We start from the raw sequence: 15024 nt of genomic DNA, 5'->3' as shown, positions 1-15024 counted from the left end.
GTAGCATTATGTGTACATTTTTAATTCCAAGTGTTTGTGTTCATGTCTTTAAATAGGTTAACTGTCATAAGCTAAGAAATAATATAAAAACATTAATATAATATAAAAACATAATTTTAAAAAGCTAAGAAATAATATAAAAACATAATAAAAAAAATCTCTCATGGAGCTCCAGTGGCACAATCAGCACTCATCTCTTAAGAATAATGAGCAAGTAAAACATTTTTCACATCCTAAATGGACACATTTTAGGTATTGATAAGCTTAAGACCATAAACCAAAAACTAGCCGGGAGGAGCACTTTGTTTGAAAGCAAGTATTTGCATATTTATAATTCTGGCCAATAAGAACAAATGCTGGAAGTATTAAAAATGACTACATGCTATAGGGTTTCTAATGCTTTTTAAATAAAATGAGTAATACACTAGATGTAAAGCAATGCAGGGGAAAGGAAGTAAATACATTCCTTTTAATTAAAGTCAGGGGAACAGTCAAACTTGATTTTCAGAAAGAGCCCTGCCAAAGTTGTGTTTGGTTTGGGAACTGAAATCTCAATATATTGTGAGGGTTACATTGGATACTTATGTAGTGGTAATGGTAGTTAGTATATTTTAAACCAGTCTAGTGACCATCCATCCAGATAATCTACTTGGAAACACTGTATACAATCTTGCTCATGGGCAGTACACTGTACTGTATCCTATAGTCGGTTGGTTTCTTTCTTTTCTAAATTGTTTCCTGGTTATGGATACTTGGTAGTCTAGTGAAGATGCTATGTCCTGTAATTTGCCTTGTAGTTGTGTCAAGATAAATTTGGAGAGAAGAGATTTGAGGTGTGTATACATTTTATATATTTGAATATATATTTTACAAAACTGCTTCTTGAAAATGTACTGAGTACTTAAAAAGTGAATAAGAATGCTAAATACCCTCACATTTTTTGTTTTGTTACCTGGGATCGAACCCAGGGCCTCTGGCATGTAAGCACTCAGCCACTGAGCTACACCCCCGGTCCATATGTACATTTCTTTGTTTATTTTTTATGAGTTGCCTGGTGGTTGGATTTTTTTTTTTTTCAATTTCCTTTTTGGACCATTCCTATCAACCCTTTCTCATGTCTTATCAATGATATTTTCCCAAATTCTTGTTGTGTTTAATGATATTTTTTGTAGAAGTTTGGTTTCATTTATATTGTCCCTAATGATACTTTTTTCCCTAGTGATTTTATTTATTTATTTATTTTTTAATACACCAGGGATTGAACCCCATGGGGCTTAACAACTGACCCACATCCCCAGCCCTTTTTATATTTTATTTAGAGGCAGGGCCTTGCTGGGTTTCTGAGGCTGGCTTTTAGCTCATGATCCTCTTCCTCAGCCTCCCAAGCTGCTGGGATTACAGATGTGGGCCACCAGTGATTTTTTTTTTTTAATGTTATATTTTATATACAAACTTGTTTACAAATAAGTATATATAAACATACTTGTATATGTGGTGTGTAATGTACTTCAATACATGAATACATTGTTGAGTGACGGAATCGCACTAATTAACGTGTCATTTCTTTGTGGTGAGAATATTTCAATTCCACTCTCAGTAGTTTTGAGATACAATATTAACTGTAGTCATCTTGCTGTGTAGTAGCTAATCAGAATTTACTCCTGGCACTTTGTTCCCTTTAACCAATATCTCCCTTTTCCCAGCACACCTGTCTCTGGTAGCCACTATTCTACTCTACTTTTATTTATATTTTTAGATTATGCCTAATGGGAATCCCTCCTTATCCTCAGAAGATACATTCCTAACCTACTTTGAGGATGCCTGAAACCCTGGATGATTCTGAACCTTTTATTTATATGCTATGTTTTATTCCTATACATATATGCCTATGATGAAATTTTATTATTTGGCACAGTAGGAGATGAATTATAATGAATAATAAAATAGGACAATTATAACAACATGCTGGAATAAAGTGTTGATGCTATGACCTAAACAGTACTTGTATAATATGAAGGAAGGTGAGTGACTAGGCATTGTGACCTAACTCTAGATTACTTTGTGTTACTTGATCACAAGCACTGAGAGGCAGGCAGTAGGATCACAAGTTTGAGGGTAAATTCAGTAATTTAGTGAGATCCTGTCTCAAAAAGTGAAAGTGCTAGAATGCCCTGGATTCAATCCCCGGCCCTGTAAAAGACGAAAAACTATTTTTAAAGCATTTCCATGTGCCTTTTTTTCTTTCTTTTTTTTTTTTTTTTGGTGCTAAGGATTGAACCCAGGGCCTTGTGTATGCAAGGCAAGCAGCAAGCACTCTACCTACCAACTGAGCTATATTCCCAGCCACATCTATTTTGAAAAATAATCTTCAAGGGATGGATACCTGTCAGTGGCCCAGTGTGATCTCAAAATTCATGAGCAGAGCTGGGTGTGGTAGTGCATACCTGTAATCCCAAGGACCTGGGAGCCTAAGGCAGGAGGATCCCAAATTCAAAGGTGGCCTACACAAGTTAGCTAGACCCTGTTCTCACAAGGGCTAGGGGTGATTCAGTGGTAAAGTGCTATTGGGTTCAATCCACACACACCAAAACCTCTTGGACTCTCTGCAGCCTTCCAACTAGCTGGAACTAAGATATGCCATCACACCCAGCTTATTATTTCGTTCTTGTGATACTGGGAATTGAACCCATTGTCACATGTGCTAGGCAGATACCTTACATTTGAGCTAAGTTCCCAGCCCTTTTTAAAATTTTATTTTGAGACAGGATCTTACAAAATTACTCAAGTAATCTTCCTGCCTCCTGAGTAGCTGGGATTTACAGACATGTGCCACCACATCCAATTTGTGGTTTATTACTACATTATTGATACTGGGGATTGAACTCAGGAGTACTCCTCAACCACTGAGGCATAGCCCCTGCCCCCTTTTGTGTTTTATTTATTTATTTTGGGGGAAAAGGATATTAGAGATTGAACTTGGGGGCACTCAACTACTGAGCCATATCCTCATTTCTATTTGTATTTTATTTAGAAAGGATCTCACTGAGTTGCTTAACGCCTCACTGTTGCTGAGGCTGGCTTTGAACTTGTGATCTCCTGCCTCAGCCTCCTGAGCTGCTGGGATTACAGGTGTGCACACTGTGCCCTCCTTATGGTTTATTTTTTAATATAGAGTATATGTGCTTTAAAAGTTGTATCATTTTGCTAGGGATGTTGGTGCACGCATGTAATCCCAGCGACTCCAGAGACTGAGACAGAAACAGAAGGATTGCAAGTTCAAAGCCAGCCTCAGTAATTTAGCAAGGCCCTGTCTCACATATTAAAAAATTGGTTGAGGATGTGACTCAGTAGTTAAGCACCCCTGGGTTCAATCCCTGGTACCCGCCCACCCCCATATATATATATATATATATATATATATAATATATATATATATATATATAATTTATAGAACTTCATAAAAAAAGGCTCTTTGCCAGACATGATGGAGCACACTTGTGATCCCAGTAGCTCAGAAGGCTGAGGCAGGAGGATCATGGATTTAAAGCCAGCCTCAGCAATTTAGGGAGGCCCTAAATAACTTAGCAAGACTGTCTCAAAAAAATTTAAAAAAAGAAAAGTGGTTCATTTGTAAGTTAATATACTAAAATATCAATTGTTAAATATAAATTAATCTTGACTTTTTATCTCTAAGAATATATATTTGGGGGGCTGGGGATGTGGCTCAAGTGGTAGCACGCTCGCCTGGCATGCGTGCGGCCCGGGTTCGATCCTCAGCACCACATACAGACAAAGATGTTGTGTCCACCAAATACTAAAAAATAAATATTAAGAAATTCTCTCTCTCTCTCCCTCTCTCTGACTCTCTCTTTAAAAAAAAAAAAAAAAAAGAATATATATTTGGGTCTGTGAATGAATGTGTTTCTAAGTTGTTAGTATATGAAAAAATGGTTTAAGATTTGTTACTGTATCTTCACTAAAAGCAAGTCTATTCAGTTAAAATTATAATTAACAGAAGTAATGGTGCAAAAAGACGAAAAATTTAAACTGTCTTGATTGGGAAAAATCTGTTAAAAGCAACTATTTCATCTTATTGAAAAAAAGAAGAAATTGGCAAAATGTTCAGAAATTTCATAAGTATTATTTCAAAATGAACTAAAAAAAAAAGTCAACTACGAGAAAGGTATAAGACAGTTATAGGTATAGGGATATATTTTGGTAAAGAGCATTTTTTTTAAAGGGAATATTTTTGAAATAAAATAATTTTTTGTCCTAAAGCCCAAGATGGAAAAAAAGAGAGATGGCAAAACTAAGGTTGTAAACAAATTGCAGAGTATCCAAGCTACAGAAGGTTTGTGGAAACTAAATCATAGGAGATTTATGTGTATGATTAGTTTGGCTACAATTAAGTTATTTAGGGTTTTCTAAGGTCAGTATTTACTGTATTAATATAAAATCAAATTTAATCTCTTTAAAATGTCTTTCTTGAAATATTTATCTGTTCTTATTAAGATAATTTCTTAGATCTGTTATGTTTTATTACTTAGGGGAATTAAATCTTAAGAAATTATAGCTTGGGGTTGGGGATGTGGCTCAAGAGGTAGCGCACTCGCCTGGCATGCGTGCGGCCCAGGTTCGATCCTCAGCACCACATACAAAGATGTTGTGTTCGCCGAAAACTAAAAAAAATAAATATTAAAAAAAAAATTCTCTCTCTCTCTTTAAAAAAAAAAAAGAAAGAAAGAAAGAAATTACAGCTTGAGGCTGGGGATGTGGCTCAAGCGCACTCGCCTGGCATGCGTGCAGCCCGGGTTCGATCCTCAGCACCACATACAAAGATGTTGTGTCCGCAAAAAACTAAAATAAATAAATAAATATTAAAATATTAAAAAAGAAATTACAGCTTGGAGCTGGGGTTGTGGCTCAGTGGTAGAGTGCTCGCCTAGCATGCACAAGGTACCAGGTTCGATCCTCAGCACCACATAAATGTAAAATAAAAATCTTGTGTCCACCTAAAGCTTAAGAATAAATATTAAAACAAAAAAAAAGAAATTACAGCTTAAGTACCTGCTTGTTTTAAATTCTTGATTGCTTTATAACTCTGGTTGAATAACACTTTAGATTATTATAATAATTGATACCTTAAATATACATAGAGATATAAGTACATCTAGTGCTAAATAGATTTGAGATTTGTTTAAATGTTTTTATTTTTAGTTTTTGGTCACAGAGATTGAACCCAGGGTGCTTCACCACTGAGCCACATCCCCAGCACTTTTACTTTGTTTTTATTTTGAGACAGGGCTTTGCTAAGTTGCTTAAGGCCTCAGCCTTCAAGCCGCTGGGATTACAGTCATGTGTCACTGTGCTTGGAAGAGCTTTGTCTAAATGTTATATAGAAGTTTACAAAATTAAAGATATGTAGGTTTAGAACAGGCAAGGTCACTAATGAATGTTCTTTTCTATACAATATATAAAACTGTCTTTTTCTAAAATTTACATGAGGGTCTGGGGATTTGAGTACTTTCCTTGTATACACAAAGCCTTGGGTTCATCCCCAGTACCACAAAAACAAAACAAAATGAAAACGATAAAATTCACAAAATATAAAATCCTCACCCCATCCTACCTGCTTTTTTCTTTCTTTTTTGGTACTGGGGATTGAACCCAGGGGCTCTTAACCACTGAGCCATATCCCCAACTCCCCCCCCCCCTTTTTTTTTTTAATTGTAGATAGACAACAATATCTATTTTTATGTGGTGCCAAGATTCGAACCCAATGCCTCACATGTGCCAAGCAAGCACTCTACCACTGAGCCATAACCCCAGTCCCCCCAGCCCTTTTGACATTTTATTTTGAGACGGGGTCTTGCTGAGTTGCCTAGGACCTTTCTAAGCTGTTGAGGCTGGTTTCAAATTTGCAATCCTCCTTCCTCAGCCTCCTCAATTGCTGGGATTACAGGCATGGGCCACCACACCCAGAAAAATTCCCCATTTTAACTTAAACAGTTCAGTAGCACTTGGTACATCCATGATATTGTGTAACCACTGCTTCTATATAGTTCCAAACCATTTTTATCACTCCAGAACAAAATCCCATATTTACTAAGTCATTCCCATTTTCTCCCTGTGGCCCCTGGTAACTACAAATCTGTTTTCTGATTTTATGAATTTACCCATTCTGGATATTTCATATACATAGAATCATATAATATGTGATTTGTGTGTGTGTGTCTGAGTTCTTTCTAGCATGTTTTTCAGAATTCTTCATGTAGCATGTATCAGTACTTCACATTCTTTCATTCTTTGTTTTTTGTTTTTTGTTTTTTTTTTGGTCCTGGGGATTGAATCCAGAGGTGATTAACCTCTGAGCCACATTCCCAGCCCTTTTTAAAATTTTATTTAGAGACAGGGCCTCACTGAGTTGCTCCGGGCCTTGCTAAGTTGCTTTGAACTCAAAATCCTCCTGCATCAGCCTCTGAGTCACTGGGATATAGGCTTGTGCCACCACACTCGGCTCTTCATTCTGATTTTTAATTTTTATTTTTAATTGTAGATGTACATAATATCTTTGTTTTATTTTTATTTATTTTTATGTGGTGCCAAGGATCGAACCCAGTGCCTTACACATGCCAGGCAAGTGCTCTACTAATGAGTCACAACTCCAGCTCCTCTTCATTTCCATTTTTTAAAAATTTTTCTTATAACTTTATTTTATTTATTTAGTGGTGCTGAAGATCGAACCCAAGGCCTTGCACGTGTGAGGCAAGTGCTCTACCACTGAGCCACAACCCCAGCCCCTTCATTCTATTTTTTTTTTTTTTTTTACTGGAGATTAAATTTTTTAAATATAATTCTAATTTTAAAAGGAGTAATCTAAAATATACAAAGAATACTTATAAATGAATAAGAAAATAATCCTATGAGAAAAAAGTGGAATATATACTATGGTAAATGCTGTTAGTGACCTACTGGTTACCCCTCCAGATTCTGTCCACTGCTTTTTTGCTATTAGTACTCTGAGTTTAAGGCAGTAATTCACCTGCTTAAAAGTCTCAGCATTTTCTCAGTCTTCCTTCCAATTAAGGGTAACCCTGTGATAATGTTCTGACCAATAAATGTTAAGTAGATTACCAGGGAGTTGTGGAGAATTTTTTTTTATTGTTCTAAGATAGATAACATTCAGTCTTCCTTTCCACTTCTGAACACCAAAATATAGATGTGATACCAAGAAGCACAATAGCCACTGGAGACCCAAAATGCTAAGCCACCTTCTGAGGATCTTGAAAGAAGAGACAGAGAAAGTAATGGTATCACAGAGCCACTCACACAACCCAGGACTATCCTTTTCCAGACTTTTGTTAGATGGGATTAAATAATGTATTGCTTATAAATACAAAATGCTTATGGTTTGAATGTGTTTATCCAAAATCTTATGCACTGAAAATTTAATTCAAAATTTATAAATTAACAGTACTTCAAGGTGGAGTCTTTGAGAGGTAATTTAGATTAGATGAGGTTAAGAAGGTCAGGTCTGCATGATGGCATTAGTGCCTTTAAAAGAATGAGGGACTTGAGCTAGCAAGCTTAATATTTTTATAGAATTTTGATTGTAAAAGAACTCAAATGGGATATACAAGGAATGTTTATAAATGACCCAGCAATTCCACCCAAGAGAAAAGAAAACTTATGTGTACACAAAAACCTGTACATAAATGTTCACAGAAGCATTATTCATATAACCCCCAAAAGTGGAAACAACCCAAATGTTTGAAATCATGCATATACTGTTCTCTCACCACAATGGAATTGATATAGAAACCGATGTGAATCTGCAATCTGTATACTGGGTAAAAATGGGAGTTCATATCCCACTTGATTCAAAGTGTGAAATATGATATATCAAGAACTATGTAATGTTTTGAACATCCAACAATAAAAATTAATTAAAAAAAGAATTTATTTCATCTAAGTTATCAACTTACTATCATGAAGTTTTAAATTTAAGTTTTTCTTATTTTCTGTATTTTAGAAAGTATAGAAACTTAGATCATTGGTTTGAGCTCCTTTATTTTCTCCTCTTCCTCCTTCTTCTTCTGATTGAACTCAGAGGTGCTTTACCACTGAGTTACATCCCTAACCCTTTTTATTTTTATTTTGATAAAGGGTCTCAGTAAGTTGCTTAGGGCCTCACTAATTTGCTGGGGGTTTTCTTGAACTTGGATCTTCCTGCCTCAGTCTCCTAAATTGCTGTATTTATAAGCATTTACAACTGCATCTGGCTCTTCATTCTGAATAAAAGCACTTGATGCTAGAATTTTCTCCCAATGCACTGTGTCAACCAAATCCCATAGATTATTATGTGTTATATGTTAATTTAAAATATTTTCTAATTCACTTTGTGATTCCTTTTTTTATTCATGGGTTATTTAGAATTGTGCTGCTTAATTTCTGAATGTTTGAAGGAATTTTTTCTAGATATTCTTCTATTATATATATATTTTTTTGACTTTTTATTTTTTTTCTTCTTTTTTTTTAATTATTAGTTGTTCAAAACATTACAAAGCCTTGATATATCATATTTCATACATTTGATTCAAGCAGATTATGAACTCCCTTCATTCTATTTTTAAAAAAATATTTTTAGGGGCTCGGGATGTGGCTCAAGTGGTAGTGCGCTCGCCTGGCATGCGTGAGGCACTGGGTTCAATCCTCAGCACCACATAAAAAATAAAATAAAGATATTAAAAAATATATTTTTAGTTGTAGACTGACATAATGCCTTTATTTGATTTATTTATTTTTATGTGGTATATACCACAAATTGTTTATGTATTCATTAGCTGATAATATCTGGGGGTTTTCTTGGTTTTTTTTCTTTTTCTTTTTTTTTTTTTTTTAACCTTTTATGTATTTTGAATAGTGCTGCTATGAACATTTGCATGCATAGACTTGCTTGTGTATCTATTTTGAATTCTTTGAAATATATATATCTAGAAATAGAATAGTTCTAACACTTTATACTCTGATTTATTTTTCTTTCTCTCTCTCTCTTTTTTTTTTCCCAATGCTGGGGAACAAACCCAGCGCCTCATACATGCTAGGCATTTATTCTCCAAATGAGTTACTTTCCCAGCCCTACTAAGATATCTTGGTTTTGTTTTCTCATATTCCTTTTCCTGGCATCCTCATAATCATGTAATAATTTGTGGTCAAATCAATATTTTATGTTGGCATTTATATGGCTTTTATATGTAATTTATTAATCCTATATTTACATTTCTGTAAATACATATTTACATAAAATGTTAGTAATTATCTTTTTTCCATCTGCTTAGTGATTTGTGTTCCTATTTATAACTCATTCCCAAACTATGAGCCATAGTTTCAATCTCAGTGTGTTCAAACAATTTTGCTATTTTGCCTTTTTTATTGGGGATATCCCTCCCAGGACCCTTCATCCTCTAGCTCCAATTTAGACAAGCTGCTCTTGAGACCTGGAATTCTGGTATCTTCCACCATCAAAGTGGGGCTTCTTTCTGCCTCCAGGGTCAAATTCTCTCTTTCCTCATCATGTTTTCCTTGTTTTTTTTTTTCCCTTCCTTTTTTCTTCAGAAGTTACCTAAGAAAGGGCCCAATCTTTGGAATTTGTTTACTCTCTTTATATCAACTCATAGTTAACTTCATCTGGTCGGTGGCCAACTTAGTGAGACCCTGTCTCAAAAACAATAAAAAGGACTGGGGAGGTGGCTCAGTAGTAGAATATCCTGGGTCTTGAAAAATTGTTGAGGCTAGCCTCAATTTGTACCTCAGCCTCCTGAGTTGCTGGGATTACAGGAAGGCACCAATATGCCTGGCTAACAGTTGGCTCTTATGAATACATACAAGCTGGTTCCAACTCACCATTGCTCAGAGCTTATCTTTGTACCCTGAAAGTTCTTTTTCATGAAAACCTGTTGTCCCAATATTATCTCTGAAATACATAAATGATAACCTGAAGCTTTTCCTGCCTGCATAGTGTGTTTCCTCTGAGTTCCTTTTGTCTGTTTATTATGTTAGAGGTTGTCCTCAAATTTAGTAATCCTTGGGCTGGGGACATAACTCAGTTGGTAGAGTGCTTGCCTTGCATGCACAAGGCCCTGGGTTCAATCCCCAGAACCAAAAAAAAAAAAAAGAAAGAAAGAAAGAAAGAAAGAAAGAAAGAAAGAAAGAAAGAAAGAAAGAAGCCAAAATTTAGTAATCCTTGTTAGGACCTGAATTGTCCCACCTATGTATATGGTACTATATTTTATTTTAATTGTCTTTAGATGCAGTTACTCATTTCAGCTACTAGGTGGTGTAGTAGTATATTTGCTGTTGTTGCTGGTGATGCTGACAGGGACGTTACCATATACTTGTAGTTTCCTTTTTTTTCCTCTCTCTCTTTCTTTCTTTTTCAGTTGTAGATGGACACAATTCCTTTATTTTGTTTATTTATTTTTATGTGGTATTGAGGATTGAACCCAGTGCCTCATGCATGCTAGGCAAGTGCTCTATAACTAAGCTCTAGCTTCAGCTTCTACTTGTAACTTGGAAAGTAGGGCTGGGGCTGGGGCTCAGTGGTAGAACACTTGCCTTGCACATGTGAGGCACTGGGTTTGATACTTAGCACCACATAAAAATAAATAAATTAAATAAAAGTATTGGGTTCATCTATAACTAAAAATATTTTTAATACTTTTTTAGTTGTTGATAGACCTTTATTTTATTTATTTTTAAAAATAAAAATAAATAAAAGTGGTTCTGAGAATCAAACCCAGTGCCTCACATATGCCTGGCAAGTGCGCTACCACTGAGCCACAACCCCAGCTCCAACTAAAAAATATTAAAAAAAAATAATTTGAAAAGAACTCTCACACTTATTATTTCTTTGAACCTCATAACATCCTAAAAAGCAGACTTTATGTATTTAAAGGAGGAGCCTAAATTCATTACTTGAAAAAATTATCCGCATTTTAAAGATGAGGAAAATTGAAAATTGAAAATTGAAATTGAAAATTGAAGCTTAAAAAAGTAATTAACTTCAAGACTCAAATTAAGGCCACTAAAGTGTCTAATGTTCTTGTCACTACTTTGATGAGTCTTATATTGCTTTTTCTCAGTTTTTAAGAAGAAATACAATAAAAGTTCATGTTTTTCTAGTTAAATTAACTTAAGAATTATTAATTTTTAGCAAATTCCTAATATATGATAATATATCCACTAGACAAATCAAATGTTAAAATTCCCAGAAATCTAAAAGACTTTAATCACTGGTATGTATGTATGCATGTATGTATGTATGTATGTATGTATTTATTTATTTATTTTAATGTGGTGCTGGGGATAGAACCCAGTGCCTCAGGCATGCTGAGTATATACTCTACCACTGAGTTATACAACCCAAGTCCTCACTGTTCTCTTTTATATTGTCTCTCTCTCTCTCTCTCTCTCTCTCTCTCTCTCTCATTTGGTTACCAATAAGTAAACATTTGCATTTCCTTTAGTTAGAGATAAAGATTGCCAGATTGTGTGGTGGTGCATGCTTGTAATTCCAGCAACTAGGGAGGCTGAGGCAGGAGTTTGCAAATTTGAGGCCGGCCTCAGAAACTTAGTGAGGCAGGCCCTAAGTAACTTTGCAAGACCCTGTTTTAAAATAAAATAAAAAGGGCTGGGGATGTGGCTCTGTAGTTAAGCACTCCTAAATTCAATCCCCAGTAGAGAGAGAGAGAGATAAGGGTTGACTTTCAGCTCCAAGCTAGTGATTTTTTTTCCTGAGCCCCTGGGATTATAGGCGTGCACCATTGCAACCAGCTAAAATGGTGCTATTTCATGCATCCCACACTCCCTGGTAGTCACACTATTTCTAACACTATTACCTGTTGCTCCACAGTGTGGAGAGCCCTCCTATGTCTCCTGCCACTGACAGCAGAGTCCAACAGCTGAGCTGGCTTTGAACTCAGGATCTTCCTGCCTCCGCCTCCCAAGCAGCTGGTATTACAGGCATGCATCACCACACAGGCTCTCTTTGAATTCTTTGTGTGTGTTTGGTGCTGGGGCTTGAACCCAGAGCCTTGTGCATGTAAGGCAAGCACTCTACCAACTGAGCTACATCCCTGTTTGACCTCCAGAATCTTCAAACATAATCAAAAGACTGTTTGAAGTCACTACCTTTTAGGGTAATTTGTTTCATAGAAAAAGTAAGAAGAATATTTTGCTGAGGGGAGGCTATGTCTCCACAGCCTCACGGCAACTGGAGAGACAGGGTAATAACTTTCACTTTCTTTTCCTCATTTACTGTCACTCCCAGTTTTCCTTCCCTCTCAGCCTGTATTAGCACTACCTGTGGATGTATCTGTCTACCCTACTAGACTAGCTTGTGAGCTCCTGCAGGGAAGGATGGCAGAAATTGTCTTAGTTACCTCATTCTCAGTGCCCAGCACAGAGTGGCATAGAAGAAAATCAGTGAACATTTGTTGGAATGTGCCCTGCAGTTGGTCTGATGTTTATTTCCCAGGTAGAATCACCAGGAGTAGGATCTCAAACTTCTTTGAAGCACACTGGGGGACTATAAGGAAGTTCTTGCTGACTGCCTCACACAGAGACATATGACCAGGCTGAAAGCAATTTTTTTGAGTTGTCTTTTAAATGCAATGTTTTGACTGAAATAATGACTTGATTGAAAATGACTGTTCCCCATTCGCTGGGTTTTCATTCCTTTATTGTTGGTAGTTTTCATCTTCATAAGATAATTTTCACCCCTCTTAGGGATTTTAAGCATTTCTGTCCATTTTTAGAATGTTTCAGGGTTTTTTCCTAATTATTTATAATTTGTTTTTAGCTTACTTTTACTGCTTTTCAATATTTGTAATAGTAGTGTAAGAGTAAAAGAAATTGAAGTTAAAGTGAAGGACCAGGTATTGTTAAGTTCCCCTGCTACATCCAGAACCTGAAATTCCTGAGGCAGTTAAGACAACGCCCTACTGGCCATTTAGCTGATTAATAGCCTAGGGCCATGTGCAGAGTGTCACGTAGGTATACAGGGCCCGAACCAATCAGTTTGAATGTGTACCCTGCTTAGGAGTGGCCAATCACCCCCGCCCAATCTGTTCCCGCCAATGAATGTACTAATCATGTCTCAGAGTTGTTGTTCAATTTTCCCGTGCCTCATGATGATTTGTTCTGATGTATGCAAAGCCCCCGCCCTCCCCAAGAAGTGTACTTAAGCACTGCTTGACCTCTGCTCTGGGCTCTTGGCTGCTCACCCTTCTTGAGTGGGCCGGGAGCCCCAGTGCGTTGGAATGGATCCCCAATAAACCCCCTTCTGCAATTGCATGAGTCAGTCTCTTGGTGCTCTCTTTCTCCGACGTTTCGCCGGACCCTTACAGTAGGAAGTCAGAACTACCTAAGGAATTAGTAGTAGATTGCTTACATAAATTAATGTCTGAAATATACACAGTGATTCTTTTCTTATAAAAATAATTGTGCAGGGGGAGGATAATAGGAAAGACAGTAGAATTAATGGGACATAACTTTTCTATCCTTGTATTTAAATACATGCCCAGGGTAACTCCGCATCATGTACAACCACAAGAATTGGATCCTAATTAGAATAAATTATACTCTATGTATGTATAACATGCTAAAATACATTCTACTGTCATGTATATTTAAAAAGAACAAATAAAATAAAATAATTGTGCACTTATGTGTATGTCTGCTTCAGAAAGCAGAGCTCAAATAGAGTGGGATGGGGGCACCAAACATCTGTATTTTTCAAAGGTTTCCCTGGTTATCCCGATGCATATCTGGGATTGATGGACCACAGATTTAGAATAACAGAGAAGTAAAGCCAGAAGGAGGTATTTTAATGAAGGGCTCATTTTGTATATGGGTAAGTTGAGACTCCAGAAGAGACTTGTTCAGGATCACACAGTGGGGAGGGAAGAACTAAAGTGTAGGTCTGCACCTGGCTTAGTTGCCATTTTCCCTTTTTTCTGCTCCAGGTACAAGCAGAAATCATCTCTAGGGGATGTGGAGAAAAAGAAACACTTTTATGTTGTTGGTGAGATTGTAAATTAGTACAATCACTGTGGAGGTTCCTTAAAAGACTAGGCACAGAAAGACTATATGACCTAGCTATGCCATTTCTTGGTGTTTGTCCTATAGGATTAAAGTCATCCTACTACAATAACATATGTATACCCATGTTTATAGCAGCATAATTCACAATAGCCAAACTATGAGACCAGCCTAGGTATCCATCAACAGATGAATGGAAAAAGAAAATGTATATGGGTAAGTTGAGACTCCAGAAGTATAAAACTGAATATGCGTTTTATTCAGTTATAAAAAAAATGAAATTATGTCATTTGTAGGAAAATGAATGGAGCTGGAAATCATATGTTAAGTCAAATAAGCCAAACTCAGAAAGTTAAGGGTCATTCATGTTTTCCCTCATGGAAGATAGAGAAGAAAAAGAAAGGTGTGCGGGCAGGAATCTCATGAAAATGGAAGGGAGATCAGCAGAGGAAAGGGACCAGGGAGTGGGAGTTGGTGAGGAGGATAAGTGTTGGGGAGCAATATTATAAATTATTCTGTTATATTGTGTGCATGTATGAATATGTAACAACAACTCCCATCAATATGTACAAGAAATTGAAAGAGGAAAAAAAACATCTTTAGGTGGAATTATGGAATTATGGAAGTTGTTTGAATCCCTCTTTTGCAAGTTTAATTTCATGTTTCTATAAAGGTATGAATTGTTTTTGGCACAAGATGAAAACAAAGAATAAAAGAAAGAATGGAAGAATTATATTAAAGGTATTTCACCTTCTGTCACACACAGGGCAGTACCACTATCTCCAGATAGCACTGACTGTACAAAGACAGCGGCTGTTGGAAACATTTAGGCTCAGAGTTAGGGTCTCACAGATCATAGACCTGAACCCAGATCCAGGAAGCCAGTATGCTTTGAGTACACAGACTCCTGAGGCCTGGGCCAGC

General features: G+C 36.4%; 1 non-coding gene across 1 annotated transcript; it reads right to left on the bottom strand.

The window, feature by feature from the left end:
* Positions 1-12062: 12062 nt before the first annotated feature.
* On the bottom strand, positions 12063-12134 carry Trnav-uac (transfer RNA valine (anticodon UAC)). The gene has a single exon. It is a non-coding gene; the product is annotated as a tRNA-Val (tRNA).
* Positions 12135-15024: the final 2890 nt, after the last annotated feature.

This window comes from Callospermophilus lateralis, chromosome 2 (genome assembly GCF_048772815.1).
Source record: "Callospermophilus lateralis isolate mCalLat2 chromosome 2, mCalLat2.hap1, whole genome shotgun sequence".
Taxonomy (NCBI): Eukaryota; Metazoa; Chordata; class Mammalia; order Rodentia; family Sciuridae; genus Callospermophilus; species Callospermophilus lateralis.
This window is presented reverse-complemented; position numbering and strand designations above follow the sequence as displayed.